Source organism: Crinia signifera, chromosome 9 (assembly GCF_055691185.1).
Source record: "Crinia signifera chromosome 9, ASM5569118v1, whole genome shotgun sequence".
Classification (NCBI taxonomy): domain Eukaryota; kingdom Metazoa; phylum Chordata; class Amphibia; order Anura; family Myobatrachidae; genus Crinia; species Crinia signifera.
The window spans coordinates 104,078,099-104,094,534 of NC_139225.1; positions in this window are offsets into that span (position 1 = coordinate 104,078,099).

Here is a 16,436-nt window from a genome sequence, read left to right on the forward strand (position 1 = left end):
GTGGAATCAAATTGGATTCCTGGGATGGCCAAAAACTCAGGAACCTGGGGCTCAAAATTGTCTGGTGGTGGGGTCCATACGAGATCAATTATTGGTGGGGGGGTCTCAGCTGCTCTACGGGGGCGTCTTTGAGGGGGTCCCTCATCACTAGAGGAGGAAGAGGAGCTTAAGATGAATCCTTCAAATTCCCCGCTTGCCTCACTGGCTGTGTCAGAGTCAGAGGCAAGCATGGCATATGCCTCCTCCGCTGAATACATTCTTCTGGATGACTGGGATGACATTTGGGATGACATTTGGGATGACATTTGGGATGCCATTTTTATTTTTGTGTTTCTGGTAGTGAAATGTTTCAACACGTGTATAGTGTAGGGGGGGTACAAACTTTATTTCAATGTAGTATGTAGTGTGTAGTGTGTATGTAGTGCAGAAAAAAAAAAAAGGTCCTGCGCCAAAAATTGAGCACAGATGTTGGTCAGTAACGTCCGTCACTGAACAGCGCTCAAAGGCAACAGGAATTTGATCAAAAAAATTTGATCAAAAAAAAATAAAAATTAAAAAAAGACCCCACAGCACCCTCAAAAAAAAAAAAAAAAAGGTGATCAGTGATGCGACACTGATTACCAGTGAGGGGCAGCAGGTGCACAACCTTTGGTGCAACTGACAGTGCAACTGGCAGGTATATATAAAAAAAAACCTCTGCACCCCCAAAAAGTTGCTGATCACCTCAGATATAGTGATCAGCACAAAAGGGGGGGGCAGCAGACACAAAATATAGCACTCTCTATCACTCTCTGTCACTATCTTTCTCTATCTCTCTCTATCTCTCTCTATCTATCACTCTATGACACTGCAGCAGCAGCATTGACAGTTATATATATAAAAAATAACCCCTGCACCCCCAAAAAGTTGCTGGGGGTGCACAAAAGGGGGGCAGCAGACACAAAATATAGCACTCTCTATCACTCTCTGTCACTATCTCTCTCTATCTCTCTCTATCTATCACTCTATGACACTGCAGCAGCAGCACTGACAGTTATATATATAAAAAATAACCCCTGCACCCCCAAAAAGTTGCTGGGGTGCACAAAAGGGGGGCAGCAGACACAAAATATAGCACTTTCTATCACTATCTCTCTATATCTCTCTATCTCTCACTATCTATCACTCTATGACACTGCAGCAGCAGCACTGACAGGTATATATATAAAAAAAAAACCTGCGCCCCCAAAAAGTTGCTGATCAGTTAATTTATACTGATCAGCACAAAAGGGGGGGGCAGCAGTCAGTTGCACACGCAGTACAGCTGTATATATATAAAAAATATATAGCACAATCTGTCACTATCTCTCTATCTCTCTCTATCTCTCTCTATCTCTCTATCTATAACTCTATCACACTGCAGCAGCACAAAATATAGCACTCTCTGTCACTAGCCCTCTCTATCTCTCTCTATCTCTCTCTCTCTATCTCTCTATCTATAACTCGAACACACTGCAGCAGCACAACACAGCACAGCACAACACAGGAAGTCACAAGAAGTAACAAGATCCAGGAACGCTACAAGCAGTGATCAGGTAAGTGTTTGCAAGGATCAGGTCAGTATATCGCGGCAGATAGGCACGGTGACCGCACTGCACGCAATTCCAGACCGGAATGGCGTCTGCAGTGCAGTCACCGTTAGTTTAAATCACCCTCCATGGCTGTGATTGGTTCGTCGGTCCGACGAACCAATCACGGCCTTTGGGGGCGGGTGAAGTGAGGTGGGGTGACACCAGTGTCACCCTTACACCCCGTGGTGATTGGTGCTGTACTTTACAGCACCAATCACCACCGATTCCTGTGTCACCGGCGAACGTTATTCGCCGGTGACACAGAAAACGCTGTAATTGGCTGTTCACACTAAACAGCCAATCACAGCGATCGCCGACGGGGGGGCGGCATCGCAGCCCCCCCTGGGCATGCAGGGACATGTCTGCTGTCAGGGACAGCAGACATGTTTAAACTGTCACCGCGTCTATAGACGCGGTGACAGTTAAATGGCATGACGTACATTTATGCCATGTGTCGGGAAGTACATCCCGGCCATGACGTAAATGTACGTCAAATGTCGGGAAGGGGTTAATGTATATCCTCATGTCAATCTATGTTGTTAATGGTGTGGAAACAGGACCATTCTAAAATTCTGGATTCAAAGCAAATGTAAGGAAAAAGAGAATGGTGGCAATTTAAGATCTGTTGTTTCTGTGTAGAGTTCTAGACTCACTACACAACCATTATAACAGAATTTCTAACAATATCATCAGTCAAATCATCTTATGAGTGGAGAAAATCAAGAGATTTTGTTCAGGCAAGACCAATTGGTCTAAGAGGGAGTACATTTATTGATTTATAAAATAATAAATGTGTACCCTAATAATCTATTCCTTTTTTAACTATTAAGAAATAATTTTGTTAACATTCAAAAGCATTCATAAAATATCAGGATTTGTTATATTTTGAACCGCCATGAAATTATATAACTTTTGGACATATTAGTTTAAATTTACTGAAGCTTATTAAATTGAAAAGATGATCAGATTTTGTCTATCATTTCTATATTGCATCCTAGAAAATGGTAGACATACAGTAAACTATTTTTATCGCGTGCCATGCCATGCAATGGGATTTAGGTCACCCCCACTATCCACACCAGCCTGAAACGTGGCGAACGGACGAGTTACGCATCCTCCCGACCTTTTCATACCCCCACTATCCACGTCGGCGCGGAGTTAATTTTATAAATAGTGTCGAGCGGACGTGCATTACTTTACATGTATTCCATGTCCCCTCATGGGGCTCGCTACGCTTCGGGCTCAGTGGCTCGCTGTGCTTGCCTCATTTTATAAAATCAACTCCACGCTGACATGGATTGTGGGGGTATTAAAAGGTCAGGAGGACGCGTAACGCAACCGATCGCCACGCTTCAGCCTGGTGTGGATAGTGGGGGTGTCCTACATCCCATTGCATGGCATCGCACACAATTAAAATGGTATATCCAGTGCTGTACTGTATATATTGCAGTGTATCTAGTGCTGTTCAGTATATATTGTGGTATATCCTGTCTTATTCTGTAGATATTGTAGTGTATCCAGGGCTGTACTGTATATAATGTGGTATACACAGTGCTGTTCAGTATATATTGTAATACTTTTTGTATCACATCACATTGCGCATCCCATTAATCGCACGGCATGAAAACATGCCATGCGATGCCATGTGTGATGCGATGTAATACTTTTTGTATTACATCGCATCACGATGCGCAATTTCACTACGCAGTATAGCCCACTAAGCAAATAGCATAGTGGGCACCGTGCTATTACACAAGTACCGAAATATCCAACTATTTTTAAAGCGGCAATCATTTACACTGCAAAATCAAACTGGTTTTGCAGTGTAAATGATTGCCGCTTTAAAAATACTGGAGACTTCTTACCAAATTCCTCACTTTCTTATTATCTCACTCTATTACATTTCACCCATCAGGCCAAATGTAATAGGGTGAGAGTTTCAGAAAGTGAGAGATTTTGGGAGAGTTTTCCCATGTTTTTTTAAGGCAGCAATCAATTACATGGCAAATTCAACCTGTTTTTGCAGTGTAATTGATTGCTGCCTTAAAAAACATGGGAAAACTCTCCCAAAATCTTTCACTTTCTAAAACTCTCACTCTATTACATTTGGCCCACTATGTCTCTTGCTCTATGTCAAGACTTGCATTTCGTTGTGATTTTACCTTTGTCAATTTGTTTTCTCTTCATTTATTATTAGTGTTCAGGTTGCATTATCTGACTTGAGGCCAGGTTATACCAAATCCCGTGAAATAAAGAAAAATCCCTGCAAGAATGGATGACTGCTTATCACGATCACTGATTTTTGTTTTTACATGTGGCACCAACACATTTTGGGGCTGATGTATTAAGCTTTGTTTCTGTAAAAACAGATCAGACTTTATAATAAGTCGGATTTGTTTTGTCGGAAATGGACCCGGATTGTCAAATTCATGGCAATTTTCAACAATCCACGTCCATTTTCGCCGATCCACAGAATTCCTGACATTCGACAGCCGGAACATTGAATCTGATCTGTCGAGTTACAGTCAAACAGAATAAAAATGGCATTGGGAGGTTCCACTAGTCAGAATCCAGATTGAGTACCCACTTAAATATTCAATTAGTGCTATTTTGATGGATGGAAAAAATGTAATTGGAGAGTTTCTTCAACAATATTATTTTACAATAAGTGAACCTCAGGTGTATATAAATGCCAGAAAGCAAAAAATAGATAATCTAATATAAAATAAATAATAAAAGATTTTTATTAGTTGATAAAATATCACATAACATTAAACATTACTCCTTTGAATTACTTTTCCTAAATGTTATCCCTGAGACAACACTGGTATGAATACAGTACATATTTGGAAATGGAGCACAGACCGTTTCTGTGGCTCTATTTTTCTATTTTTTTTTAAATGTATAAATATATTAATTTCTACCCTTGAAAGTGTTTTAAAGACTCTATGCTGTAACAATATTAAAAGGGATCCCCTATGTCTAGGCCTCACATCTTGAGAAAACTTACATCACTAGCTCTCCCTGGATAGAGAGAAACTCAGAGGGCTGTATTCAATGTTAACGGCAAGGGGGTGTCTGCGGCGAAGGTGGCTTGTTTTTAGCGAGTATCGCCAAAAACAAGCCACCCTCCCCATTTAATCCCTGCCCCAGCCGCTCGCCCTATTCAATGTTCCGGGGGAATCCTCGCCGTCCTCTAAAAGTGAGGATTCCCTCGAATGGTGAGGTTTGCCATTAATGCAGCGAGCATGCTGCATTTAGCCATGAGCCTCACCATCTTGACAGCTGCACTCACCATTTCCACCTAGCTGGAAAAACCCAACGAGGTGGAAAAGGTGAGTGCAGGGGGTCAGTTGAATACTGACTGATGTGCTGTGATGGCGAGCTATCGGCACTGCTAGACATCACAGCTTGCCAAAGACCATAGAATACCGCCAGAGTGTCTTCCTGAGCCCTATATCATTGTGTAATTTGAACAGAGGCAGCTGCTGTTCTTGCACATTACAAGATAAATAGTTTAGTTTTCTGTGTGTATTTAAAGTTGTTTAAGCTTTATTTTTTTATCGAATAGTTGTATCTCAATTGGGTTGAACTACAAACAATACCTGGGCATTATTAAACTACTGTAATAGTTTAAATCTAATGTACACCATTAGTTTAATTTATACCTCCCAACTTGATCCATTTTAGAAGTGACACACTGCTCTCTCTATATAAAAATATATTAGGGAAGTCCAGGTAGAGAACATTTTGTCTCTCCTGGTATTGACCATGTTGAGAGGTATGTACTAATACCTACCTAATATACACCCCCCTTAATCCTGTGCCCAGTCTTAAGTGCCCCAGAACCCCACACGCACACACAATTTAAAATATTAATTTAAGACAATCTTAATATCAGTGAGGACTGCAAGGGAGGATATACAATTCCATAATGAGCACTCTTTCTGAATCAGAATTAGCTTTATTTGGCCAGGTATACTAGCATATACTAGGAATTAGATTTGGATTGCCATGCAACAGAATGGTAGGTAATAAGTAAACAGTGTCAGTACAAATATATATATTTATATATATAAAACACATACATATATGCACTAGATATACCCTGGGGAGGTTGATGGACAATAACGGAGAGACACAGGGAACATATATTGGCTGAGCTGTGTAGCACCTAGGCAGCCATCAGTGGCACCACTTGGTTATTGCAACAGCCAAGTAGGTAACAAGTAAACAGTGAACAGTACAGTACAGAACAGTACAGATTTAGAACATGTACAGACACGTGTGAATATGCACTAGGCGCACCCTCGGAGGGCGATGGACAAGACATGGCAGACACAAGGTACATATTTTGGCTGAGCTGCACAGTTCCTAGGCAGCCATCAGCTGTGCCATATTGATCATTGCTACTCAAAGGGCAGCAGTAGAAGGGCTCAACAGTTCATCTCCCCTTCAGCACCACACAGGAGTCAGCCAGTGTGGATCGATCCTGAGGCTGTCCGTCTGTGGAGCTGGGGGTGGGACAATGTGTAAGGGACCCTGAATGGATCCACAGCTGGGTGTGTTAGTGAGAGTCAGTGAGGCTGGGGGCCAGAGTTGGGCCCTCTCTGGTCTGAGGTCCACCGATGCTGGAGCATACATCCCCCCTTGGGGCTCCTCCTGGGAGGGTCACCGCAGGGTTTACCTGGAGCTGGAACATCAAGTGAGGACGTCGAGTGTAATGTATTATTAGAGAGACTTGGATATATATTTTATTCTGCAGAACATTAGTGAGCTCTAAAAAAAAATTCAAATAGGAGTCAATTTTACAGTGCAAAGGACACAATATTTGAAAGCCGATCAGTCATTAAGAAATAACATACACTCCAATGAAGAGAAATTTGCTCAATAAGTCTGAATCCATTTTTGTCTGCATAGACAAATATTATTGTATTATATGTTTGCACCTGTGATTTGACACGCACAGTAAAATTGATAGAAACAAAACTACTTTGCATTCTATTACATCATATTCAATTTCAGTCACTTGCTTTCTACGCTCGCTATTTATTTACAGTTTCTATTTCCATCCTTACAGTTTCTTCTCCAACATTATTCTGCTTTCTACATTTATATTCTTTTCAGAAACCTTTAAGAAACAGGAACACTTGACCTAGTGTGCTCTGGAAATCTTGTCCCAATAAAAAGGTGTTACTGAGTAATGAAGTATTCATCTTTTCCAGTATTACAGCAAGACTTATTTGACCAATATAACAAAAATGGAATACAGTACACTGTTTTTGATGCAGCTTGCTTAAAACATTCTGTGCTGTTAGACCTTTATTTGAAAAGTATTGTAAAAATATTTCAACTATAATTAACAAGACAAAGTATACATTACTGCAGCAGCATGCCTGCACATACAAATGCTTATAAAAAAGGAATTCAAATTCAGTAGTGTCCGTTTATGTGGTGGTAAAAATTATAAATTGTTTTTATTTGCTTGTCTCTGCATTGTTCCTGAGAATACGGTACATTGACCACAGCAAATTGTTTACTGTGCAGAAGAGCAGTGGTATTGATGTACTGAAAAGAACATCTGGTAGAAAACATTCAACTGTTTTTTTTTTGTGTGTGTGTGTACACTGTGGGGAAGATTCAGAGGTCCGCAAACCAAATGCATTTCCAATGTTTTCAGTTTGGCCCAAATGTAGGATCCGTGTTGTAAAAGTTTAGATCACTGTCTGCTAAGTGCCCTAAGCAGCAGCATAATTGACATGCTTTTGGCATTTAATGGGCAGGAAATGGGTGCCAATGCTTTCGGGGTGTGCCAAGGCCAGTGGCTGCATCCATGGACACAACTTCACTAGCTAGGATGCGTAAAGACACCAGAGTAACCTGCTAGCATCACAGAAGACTGAGCGTTTTCAGATGCAGTAGTATACATAGTCAACTTTCAGCTAAAAACTGCCCAGTGTGTACGGGGCTGCAATGAGCGGTGATCGCTTATGTATTACCAGCAGATGAGCGAGGGAGTGGACAGCTTTATATAGTGTCCTGCTTTGGAAAGTCATCCACACCATGAGAAAATCGCTAAAATGAGTGAAAAATGCTCAGTGTTTATGCACTGAGCATTTTTCTGGCAAGCAATTTCCCCATAATTGTTATCTACACACACATTGGGCCCAGTGTGTATGGACCTATAGAGCCCTGCAGAAGGAGTCCATTTACAGTATAAGTCTATTTATAAGACATCTCCTGTAATTTAGCATATTTTAGCACAGCTGCTGTGTACAAAGGGCACAGCAGCTGTGCTACTGCATCCATCTGAGTCTGGCCTTGTATGCAGTTAAATACACCTAAATTTGTGGTACAAACCACTTTCATTATTTTTTTTATAACGGCAGACAATGCCCTCTTAAAACCACCTTTTAATGGACCCATAATACAGTTATTCAAAGATGTATGCTGTTTTTGTGTTCATACATATTACTGATGACGTTAGCTCCTGCCTCAATCAGCCTGTTTCTATTTGCTGAGCGAATAGGTCCTGGGTTACAGAAAAATCATTTGATTGTGAGTTGCAAATGGATTTACAGCTAATCGCCTGCCTGCGAAATTCAAAACCTTGCATAGGGCGTGATTTTATTCTGGTGGGGTGGCTGCTATATGATGACAGAGCTCTGCAAATTAGCAGAGAAGTGAACAGGTCTGAATAACCCCCATAGCCAGTGGGTCTGAGAAGTAAGCAGTAGGTGTCTATTTACATGAGATGCATCCTGTTGCCTATTTTGCAAAGCCACTGTACACAAATATGTAGTGGCGGTGGCCAGTGGCGTACGCAGGGGGGGTTTCCGAGTACCTGGAAACCCTCCTGATGGGACAATTTTTTTTGTGGGGAGACGGAGACAGTACGTCTCTATAATGGCCGCTGCAGCTGCAATCAGAGTTGCTGGTGGATCTCTGCAGCAGCGGGTAGTGGGGGCGATGGGGAGCTGCACGTCGGTACTAAGTATTGGCTGAATAGCCGTGAGCTGCAGGCAGGCTTATAGGGCCATGGGATGAACTTAATTCTCCACTGTCTGGTGCCTGGCAATGATGAGCTGCTTTAAGCCCTCCCTTGTCAGCAGGGTGATTGGCTCCTACACTCACGTAGTGTAGTGCAGAGCCGCCCAGCATCCACCACACGGATGCGTCACGCCAGCCCCAGCCAGCTTGATTAAGTGTGAGGGGGGCAACATGTTTTAACTGCTGCAGAGGGACAATGTGCCCCTGTCCAGACGCCCTGCTTCAATGGTGGTGAGGTTAGGGAGGGTGACTTACAAAAGGCAGAAGAGCCAGGAGGTGCAAGTTAGGAGGCAACTGCCGCTGCTAAGGAGGGATCTGGAGAAGGTGGGGGGAGGATCCATGTCAAGGACATGCTGTGAGAGGGGGAGCTTTTTAATGTTAAGATGTGTCAGGAAGAAGAACTGTCACAGCTGGTATTTGAGGAGTGAGAGATGTTCTGCAAGGTGGGCAATGATGGAGGAAGTGTATGCTGCCAGGGGATATCAGCTGGCAGGTAGGACATAACTTGTCTGTTCTTAGTTATTGTTTGTACTCCATGCCCCCAGCATAATGAAAATGAGGGAGATGTTCATGGATGCGGCATTCCCTCCTAGGCCACAAAAACCACCCTGTCCACTTCCTCCATCATGGTGAACCACCCCTTATAAATTTGGTATGACATACCCTCCAACATCTGAGGGTCAGAAAGCGGTACAAAACAGAAAGGGGTGTGGCCACACCTCCATTTTGATACTTTCAATGGTACAGTGTCTAGGGTATGTAATAACAGGCGCTGAGTGAATGAAGATTGAGGTGGGCCTTACTTATCATGCCATAATTAATTAAAAATTCACTGCTCACTGCCACTGCCGCTCCCCTCACTGCTCCCACCAGAGTTGCTGGAGCAGTCTCTGATGTCCGGAGATCTGTAAAGTGCATACCAAACAGTGGGCAGACCCTGAGTGCTGGAGGGGGGCCAATCCACCAATCTAGCCATCGCAAGCATCAACGGGTGCAATGATAATGTTTGGTCAATGGGCATGAGCACTGTCTGTATTTGTTTGAATGTTATGAGAGTAAGAAGTTGAAGAATAAAACTGATATGAAGATTTATCACGTTAAAGTATACAATTTACTCAATAAATCGTGAAAAAAATATAGGTATACAATACAAAGAAATACAATCAATAAATGAAAGTAGGATTAAAATATAAGTTCTGATTCAAATTGATAATTGAATGGGGTTGGGTTTGCGAACAAATCTATAGGTGGGGGGGTGGATTTTGTGGGCTTAATTTCTTGATTGTATTTTTATGTACACCTATATTTTTTTCACGATTTATTAAGTAAATTGTATACTTTAACATGACAAATCTTCATCTAAGTCTTACACTCATAACACTAAAACAAATACAGGCAGTGCTCCTGCCCATCGACCAAACATTATCTATGAACCAAAGAGCCTGGAACACCCTTAAGGCAGAGCAGCACCTAACATCCAACTGACTAACTGGGTGAGCGCAGTGTACCTACTTTGTATTTATCAATTGGTGCATTGGCCAGGATAAAGATTCTCAGTACAGCCGGCCGGGGAGCGCTGTGACAGACTGGAGAGACGGATATGGGGGAAAAAAGAAAAAACTGTACATTTGGTACAGTTTTTATTTGCCGGTACAGACTGTTAAAAAACTACAAATTCTGGAACAGTTGGAGGGTATGCTATGATGCATTTTGTGTGTGTTGTACAGTTTTTGTGTGTGTTGCAGTGTATGTGGGTGTGTTTGTTGTGTTGTGTTTATCTGTCCAATGCGTAAATGTTTGAGGTGCGCTACATATATACAGTATATGTATGTGTGTGTATTGTGTTGTTTGTATCTGTGCAATGTTTAAGTGTTTGTGTTCTGTTTGTTTCTGTACCTGTGCAATGTTTAAGTGTGTGCGTTTTGTGTGTTGTACTGTTTTTGGGTGTGTATTGTAGTGAATGTGGGTGTGTCTTGTACTGTGAGTGGTGTGTTATATGTGTGTGTTGTGTGTATCTGTGCAATGTGTAAGTGTGTGAGGTGTGCTATGTATATATGTATGTATGTGTAGTGTGCTGTGCGTATCCTGGCAATGTTTAAGTTTGTGTGTTCTGTGTGTTTGTGTTTGTTGTACTGTTTTTGATTGTGTGTTGTAGTGTATCTGGTTTTGTGTTGTACTGCATGTGGTGTTTTATATGTGTGTGTGTTCTGTTGTGTGTATCTGTCCAATGTGTAAGTGTGTGAGGTGCGCTACGTATATATATATATGTGTCGTGTGCGTATGTGGTGTACTGTGTGTGTACAATGTGTACATATGTGTGATGTGTAGTATATGTATCTACTCAAACATTCCTAATTGTTTAACCCCTTCCCGACATTTGACGTACATTTACGTCATGGCCGGGATGTACTTCCCGACGCATGGCATAAATGTACGTCATGGCTTTAAACTGTCACCGCGTCTATAGACGCGGTGACAGTTTAAACATGTCTGCTGTCCCTGACAGCAGACATGTCCCTGCATGCCCAGGGGGGGGTGGCGATGCCTCCCCCCCGTCGGCGATCGCTGTGATTGGCTGTTCAAATGTGAACAGCCAATTACAGCGTTTTCTGTGTACCGGCGAATAACGTTCGCCGGTGACACAGGGATCGGTGGTGATTGGTGCTGTAAAGTACAGCACCAATCACCTCACCCCACCCGCCCCCAAAGGCCGTGATTGGTTCGTTGGACCGACGGACCAATCACAGCCATGGAGGGTGATTTAAACTAACGGTGACTGCACTGCAGACGCCATTCCGGTCTGGAATTGCGTGCAGTGCGGTCACCGTGCCTATCTGCCGTGATATACTGACCTGATCCTTGCAAATACTTACCTGATCACCTGATCACTGCTTGTAGCGTGCTGGATGCTTCCTGGATCTGACTTCTTGTGACTTCCTGCTGCTGCTGCAGTGTGATAGAGTTATAGATAGAGAGATAGAGAGAGATAGAGAGAGATAGAGAGAGATAGAGAGAGATAGTGACAGAGAGTGCTATATTTTGTGTCTGCTACCCCCCCCCCCTTTTTGGGGGTGCAGGTTTTTTTTTTATATATATAACTGTCAGTGCTGCTGCTGCAGTGTCATAGAGTGATAGATAGTGATAGATAGTGAGAGATAGAGAGATAGAGAGAGATAGTGACAGAGAGTGATAGAGAGTGCTATATTTTGTGTCTGCTACCCCCCCTTTTTGGGGGTGCAGGTTTTTTTTTATATATATAACTGTCAGTGCTGCTGCTGCAGTGTCATAGAGTGATAGATAGTGATAGATAGTGAGAGATAGAGAGATAGAGAGAGATAGTGACAGAGAGTGATAGAGAGTGCTATATTTTGTGTCTGCTACCCCTCCTTTTTGGGGGTGCAGGTTTTTTTTATATATATAACTGTCAGTGCTGCTGCTGCAGTGTCATAGAGTGATAGATAGTGATAGATAGTGATAGATAGTGAGAGATAGAGAGAGATAGTGACAGAGAGTGATAGAGAGTGCTATATTTTGTGTCTGCTACCCCCCCTTTTGTGCTGATCAGTATATCTGTGCTGATCAGCAACTTTTTGGGGGTGCAGGGTTTTTTTTTTTTTTTATATATACCTGTCAGTTGCTGCCAGTTGCACTGTCAGTTGCACCAAAGGTTGTGCACCTGCTGCCCCTCACTGGTAATCAGTGTCGCATCAGTGATCACCTTTTTTTTTTTTTGAGGATGCTGTGGGGTCTTTTTTTAATTTTTCTTTTACACACACTGTGATTTTGTGGGTGTCCTGTGGCCACTGTGCGCTGATCAGTGACGTACATCACTGATCAGCTTTTTCGGCACAGGGTTGATCTATTTTTTTTTTTTTTTATCAAATTCCTGTTGCCTTTGAGCGCTGTTCAGTGACGGACGTTACTGACCAACATCTGTGCTCAATTTTTGGCGCAGGACCTTTTTTTTTTTTCTGCACTACATACACACTACACACTACATACCCCCCCGGATTGAAATAAAGTTTGTACCCCCCCTACACTATACACGTGTTGAAACATTTCACTACCAGAAACACAAAAATAAAAATGGCATCCCAAATGTCATCCCAAATGTCATCCCAGTCATCCAGAAGAATGTATTCAGCAGAGGAGGCATATGCCATGCTTGCCTCTGACTCTGACACAGCCAGTGAGGCAAGCGGGGAATTTGAAGGATTCATCTTAAGCTCCTCTTCCTCCTCTAGTGATGAGGGACCCCCTCAAAGACGCCCCCGTAGAGCAGCTGAGACCCCCCCCCCCAAAAATTGATCTCGTATGGACCCCACCACCAGACAATTTTGAGCCCCAGGTTCCTGAGTTTTTGGCCATCCCAGGAATCCAATTTGATTCCACAGGTCTCAGAGAAATTGACTTTTTCAAATTATTTTTCTCTGATGATTTTATAAATTTAATGGTGGACCAAACTAATTTATATGCCCAGCAGTTTATTGCTCAAAACCCCACGTCATCATTTGCTAGGTGGACCCCTGTAGATGCAGTAGAGATGATGACGTTTTGGGGTCTGGTGTTTCATATGGGCATAGTAAAAAAGCCAGAAATTAGGCAATATTGGAGTACAGATGTTCTGTACAGCACCCCACTTTACCGTATGGCCATGACCCGGACTCGTTTTGAGTTAATCCTTAAATTTTTGCATTACAACGATAATGCACAGTGCCCACCCAGAGATGATCCCACCTTTGACCGGCTATTCAAAGTCAGGCCGGTCATTGATCATTTCAGTGCCAAATTTGAAGAGATGTACATCCCAGATAAATTCATTTGCATAGACGAGTCCCTTATACATTTTAAAGGAAGGGTTAAATTCCGCCAGTACCTTCCCAATAAGAGGGCAAGGTATGGCATTAAAATGTATAAGCTGTGTGAAAGCACCTCAGGGTACACTCACAGGTTTAGGGTATATGAAGGGAAGGATTCAAGAATTGAACCGCCAGAATGCCCCCCCTCCCTCGTAGGTGTTAGTGGAAAAATTGTCTGGGATTTAGTGCACCCCTTCCTGGATAAAGGTTATCACCTCTATGTGGATAACTTTTACACTAGCATCCCCCTGTTTAAGGCCCTTGGTTCAAGAGGTACAGCAGCTTGCGGTACTGTGCGCAAGAACCAAAGAGGCCTCCCAAAAACGCACATTGCCCAAGTAATGAGAAGGGGTGAAAGCAGGGCACAATCCACCGAAAATATGTTGTTGGTCAAATATAAGGACAAGAGGGATGTCCTTATACTGACAACAATTCACGGAGACAGTACCACCTCCGTCCCTGTACGAGGTACCAGTACCCACACCTCAAAACCTAATTGTATCCTGGATTACAATAAGTACATGGGCGGAGTGGATCTTTCAGATCAGGTACTGAAGCCGTACAGTGCCCTGCGGAAAACAAAAATCTGGTACAAGAAGCTGGCCATGTATATCATCCAGATGGCACTGTATAACGCTTACGTGCTATTCCGTTCTACCAGCCAGAGGGGGACATTTATGCACTTTCAAGAGGAAGTCATAAAGAGCCTAATATTTGGGAACCAGCAGGCAGAGGGCCCCAGTACTTCTAGTACTGGCCCCCGTATTGTACCAGGGCAGCATTTTCCTGATGAAATCCCCTCCACTGGAAAAAAGGGCAGGACACAAAAAAGGTGCAAAGTTTGCTATAAAAAGGGAATAAGAAAGCAAACTATTTTCCAGTGTGACACTTGCCCCGACAAACCCGGCCTATGTATAAAGGAGTGTTTTAAAATATACCACACATCTATGGATTATTAGGTTCATCATTTCACCGTGCTTCGGGGGTCTTGCTAATGCCACATAGCACCCACCATTCATTCCACCAGAATCTGAGCCGCAAAATCCAAAAATCACTCCTTCCCTTCTGAGTCCTGCCATGCACCCAACTGGTATTTTTTGGTCACATGTGAGGCATTGCCGTACTCGGAAGAAATTGGGACACAGATTGTGGGGTGCTTTTTCTCCTTCATACCTTATGAAAATGAAAAATGTTGAGCCAGAACTGCATTTTTGTGTAAAAAAATGTAATTTTTCATTTGCAAAGCCCAGTTGTATCAAAATTGGTGAAACCCCTGGGGGTTTGAAATGTACACTATACCCCTAGATGAATTTCCTGAGGGGTGTAGTTTGCAAAATGGGGTCACTTGTGGGGGGCTTCCACTGTATTGGTGCTTCGGGGGTCTTGCTAATGCGACATAGCACCCACCAAAATTCCACCAGAATCTGAGGTGCAAAATCCAAAAATCACTCCTTCCCTTCTGAGTCCTGCCATGCACCCAACTGGTATTTTTTGGCCACATGTGAGGCATTGCCATACTCGGGAGAAATTGGGGCACAGATTTTGGGGTGCTTTTTCTCCTTCATACCTTATGAAAATGACAAATTTTGAGCCAGAACTGCATTTTTGTGTAAAAAAAATGTAATTTTTCATTTGCACAGCCCAGTTGTATCAAAATTGGTGAAACCCCTGGGGGTTTGAAATGTACACTATACCCCTAGATGAATTCCCAGAGGGGTGTAGTTTGCAAAATGGGGTCACTTGTGGGGGGCTTCCACTGTATTGGTGCTTCGGGGGTCTTGCTAATGCGACATAGCACCCACCAAAATTCCACCAGAATCTGAGCTGCAAAATACAAAAATCACTCCTTCCCTTCTGAGTCCTGCCATGCACCCAACTGGTATTTTTTGGTCACATGTGAGGCATTGCCATACTCGGGAGAAATTGGGGCACAGATTTTGGGGTGCTTTTTCTCCTTCATACCTTATGAAAATGAAAAATTTTGAGCCAGAACTGCATTTTTGTGTAAAAAATGTAATTTTTCATTTGCACAGCCCAGTTGTATCAAAATTGGTGAAACCCCTGGGGGTTTGAAATGTACACTATACCCCTAGATGAATTCCCTGAGGGGTGTAGTTTGCAAAATGGGGTCACTTGTGGGGGGCTTCCACTGTATTGGTGCTTTGGGGGTCTTGCTAATGCGACATAGCACCCACCAAAATTCCACCAGAATCTGAGCTGCAAAATCCAAAAATCACTCCTTCCCTTCTGAGTCCTGCCATGCACCCAACTGGTATTTTTTGGTCACATGTGAGGCATTGCCATACTCGGGAGAAATTGGGGCACAGATTTTGGGGTGCTTTTTCTCCTTCATACCTTATGAAAATGAAAAATTTTGAGCCAGAACTGCATTTTTGTGTAAAAAAAATGTAATTTTTCATTTGCACAGCCCAGTTGTATCAAAATTGGTGAAACCCCTGGGGGTTTTAAATGTACACTATACCCCTAGATGAATTCCCTGAGGGGTGTAGTTTGCAAAATGGGGTCACTTGTGGAGGGCTTCCACTGTATTGGTGCTTTGGGGGTCTTGCTAATGCGACATAGCACCCACCAAAATTCCACCAGAATCTGAGCTGCAAAATCCAAAAATCACTCCTTCCCTTCTGAGTCCTGCCATGCACCCAAATGGTATTTTTTGGTCACATGTGAGGCATTGCCGTACTCGGGAGAAATTGGGGCACAGATTTTGGGGTGCTTTGTCTCCTTCATTCCTTGTGAAAATGAAAAATTTTGAGCCAGAACTGCATTTTTGTGTAAAAAATTTAATTTTTCATTTTCACTGCCCAGTTGTACCACAATTGGTGAAACCCCTGGGGGTTTGAAATGTACATTATACCCCTAGATGAATTCCCTGAGGGGTGTAGTTTGCAAAATGGGG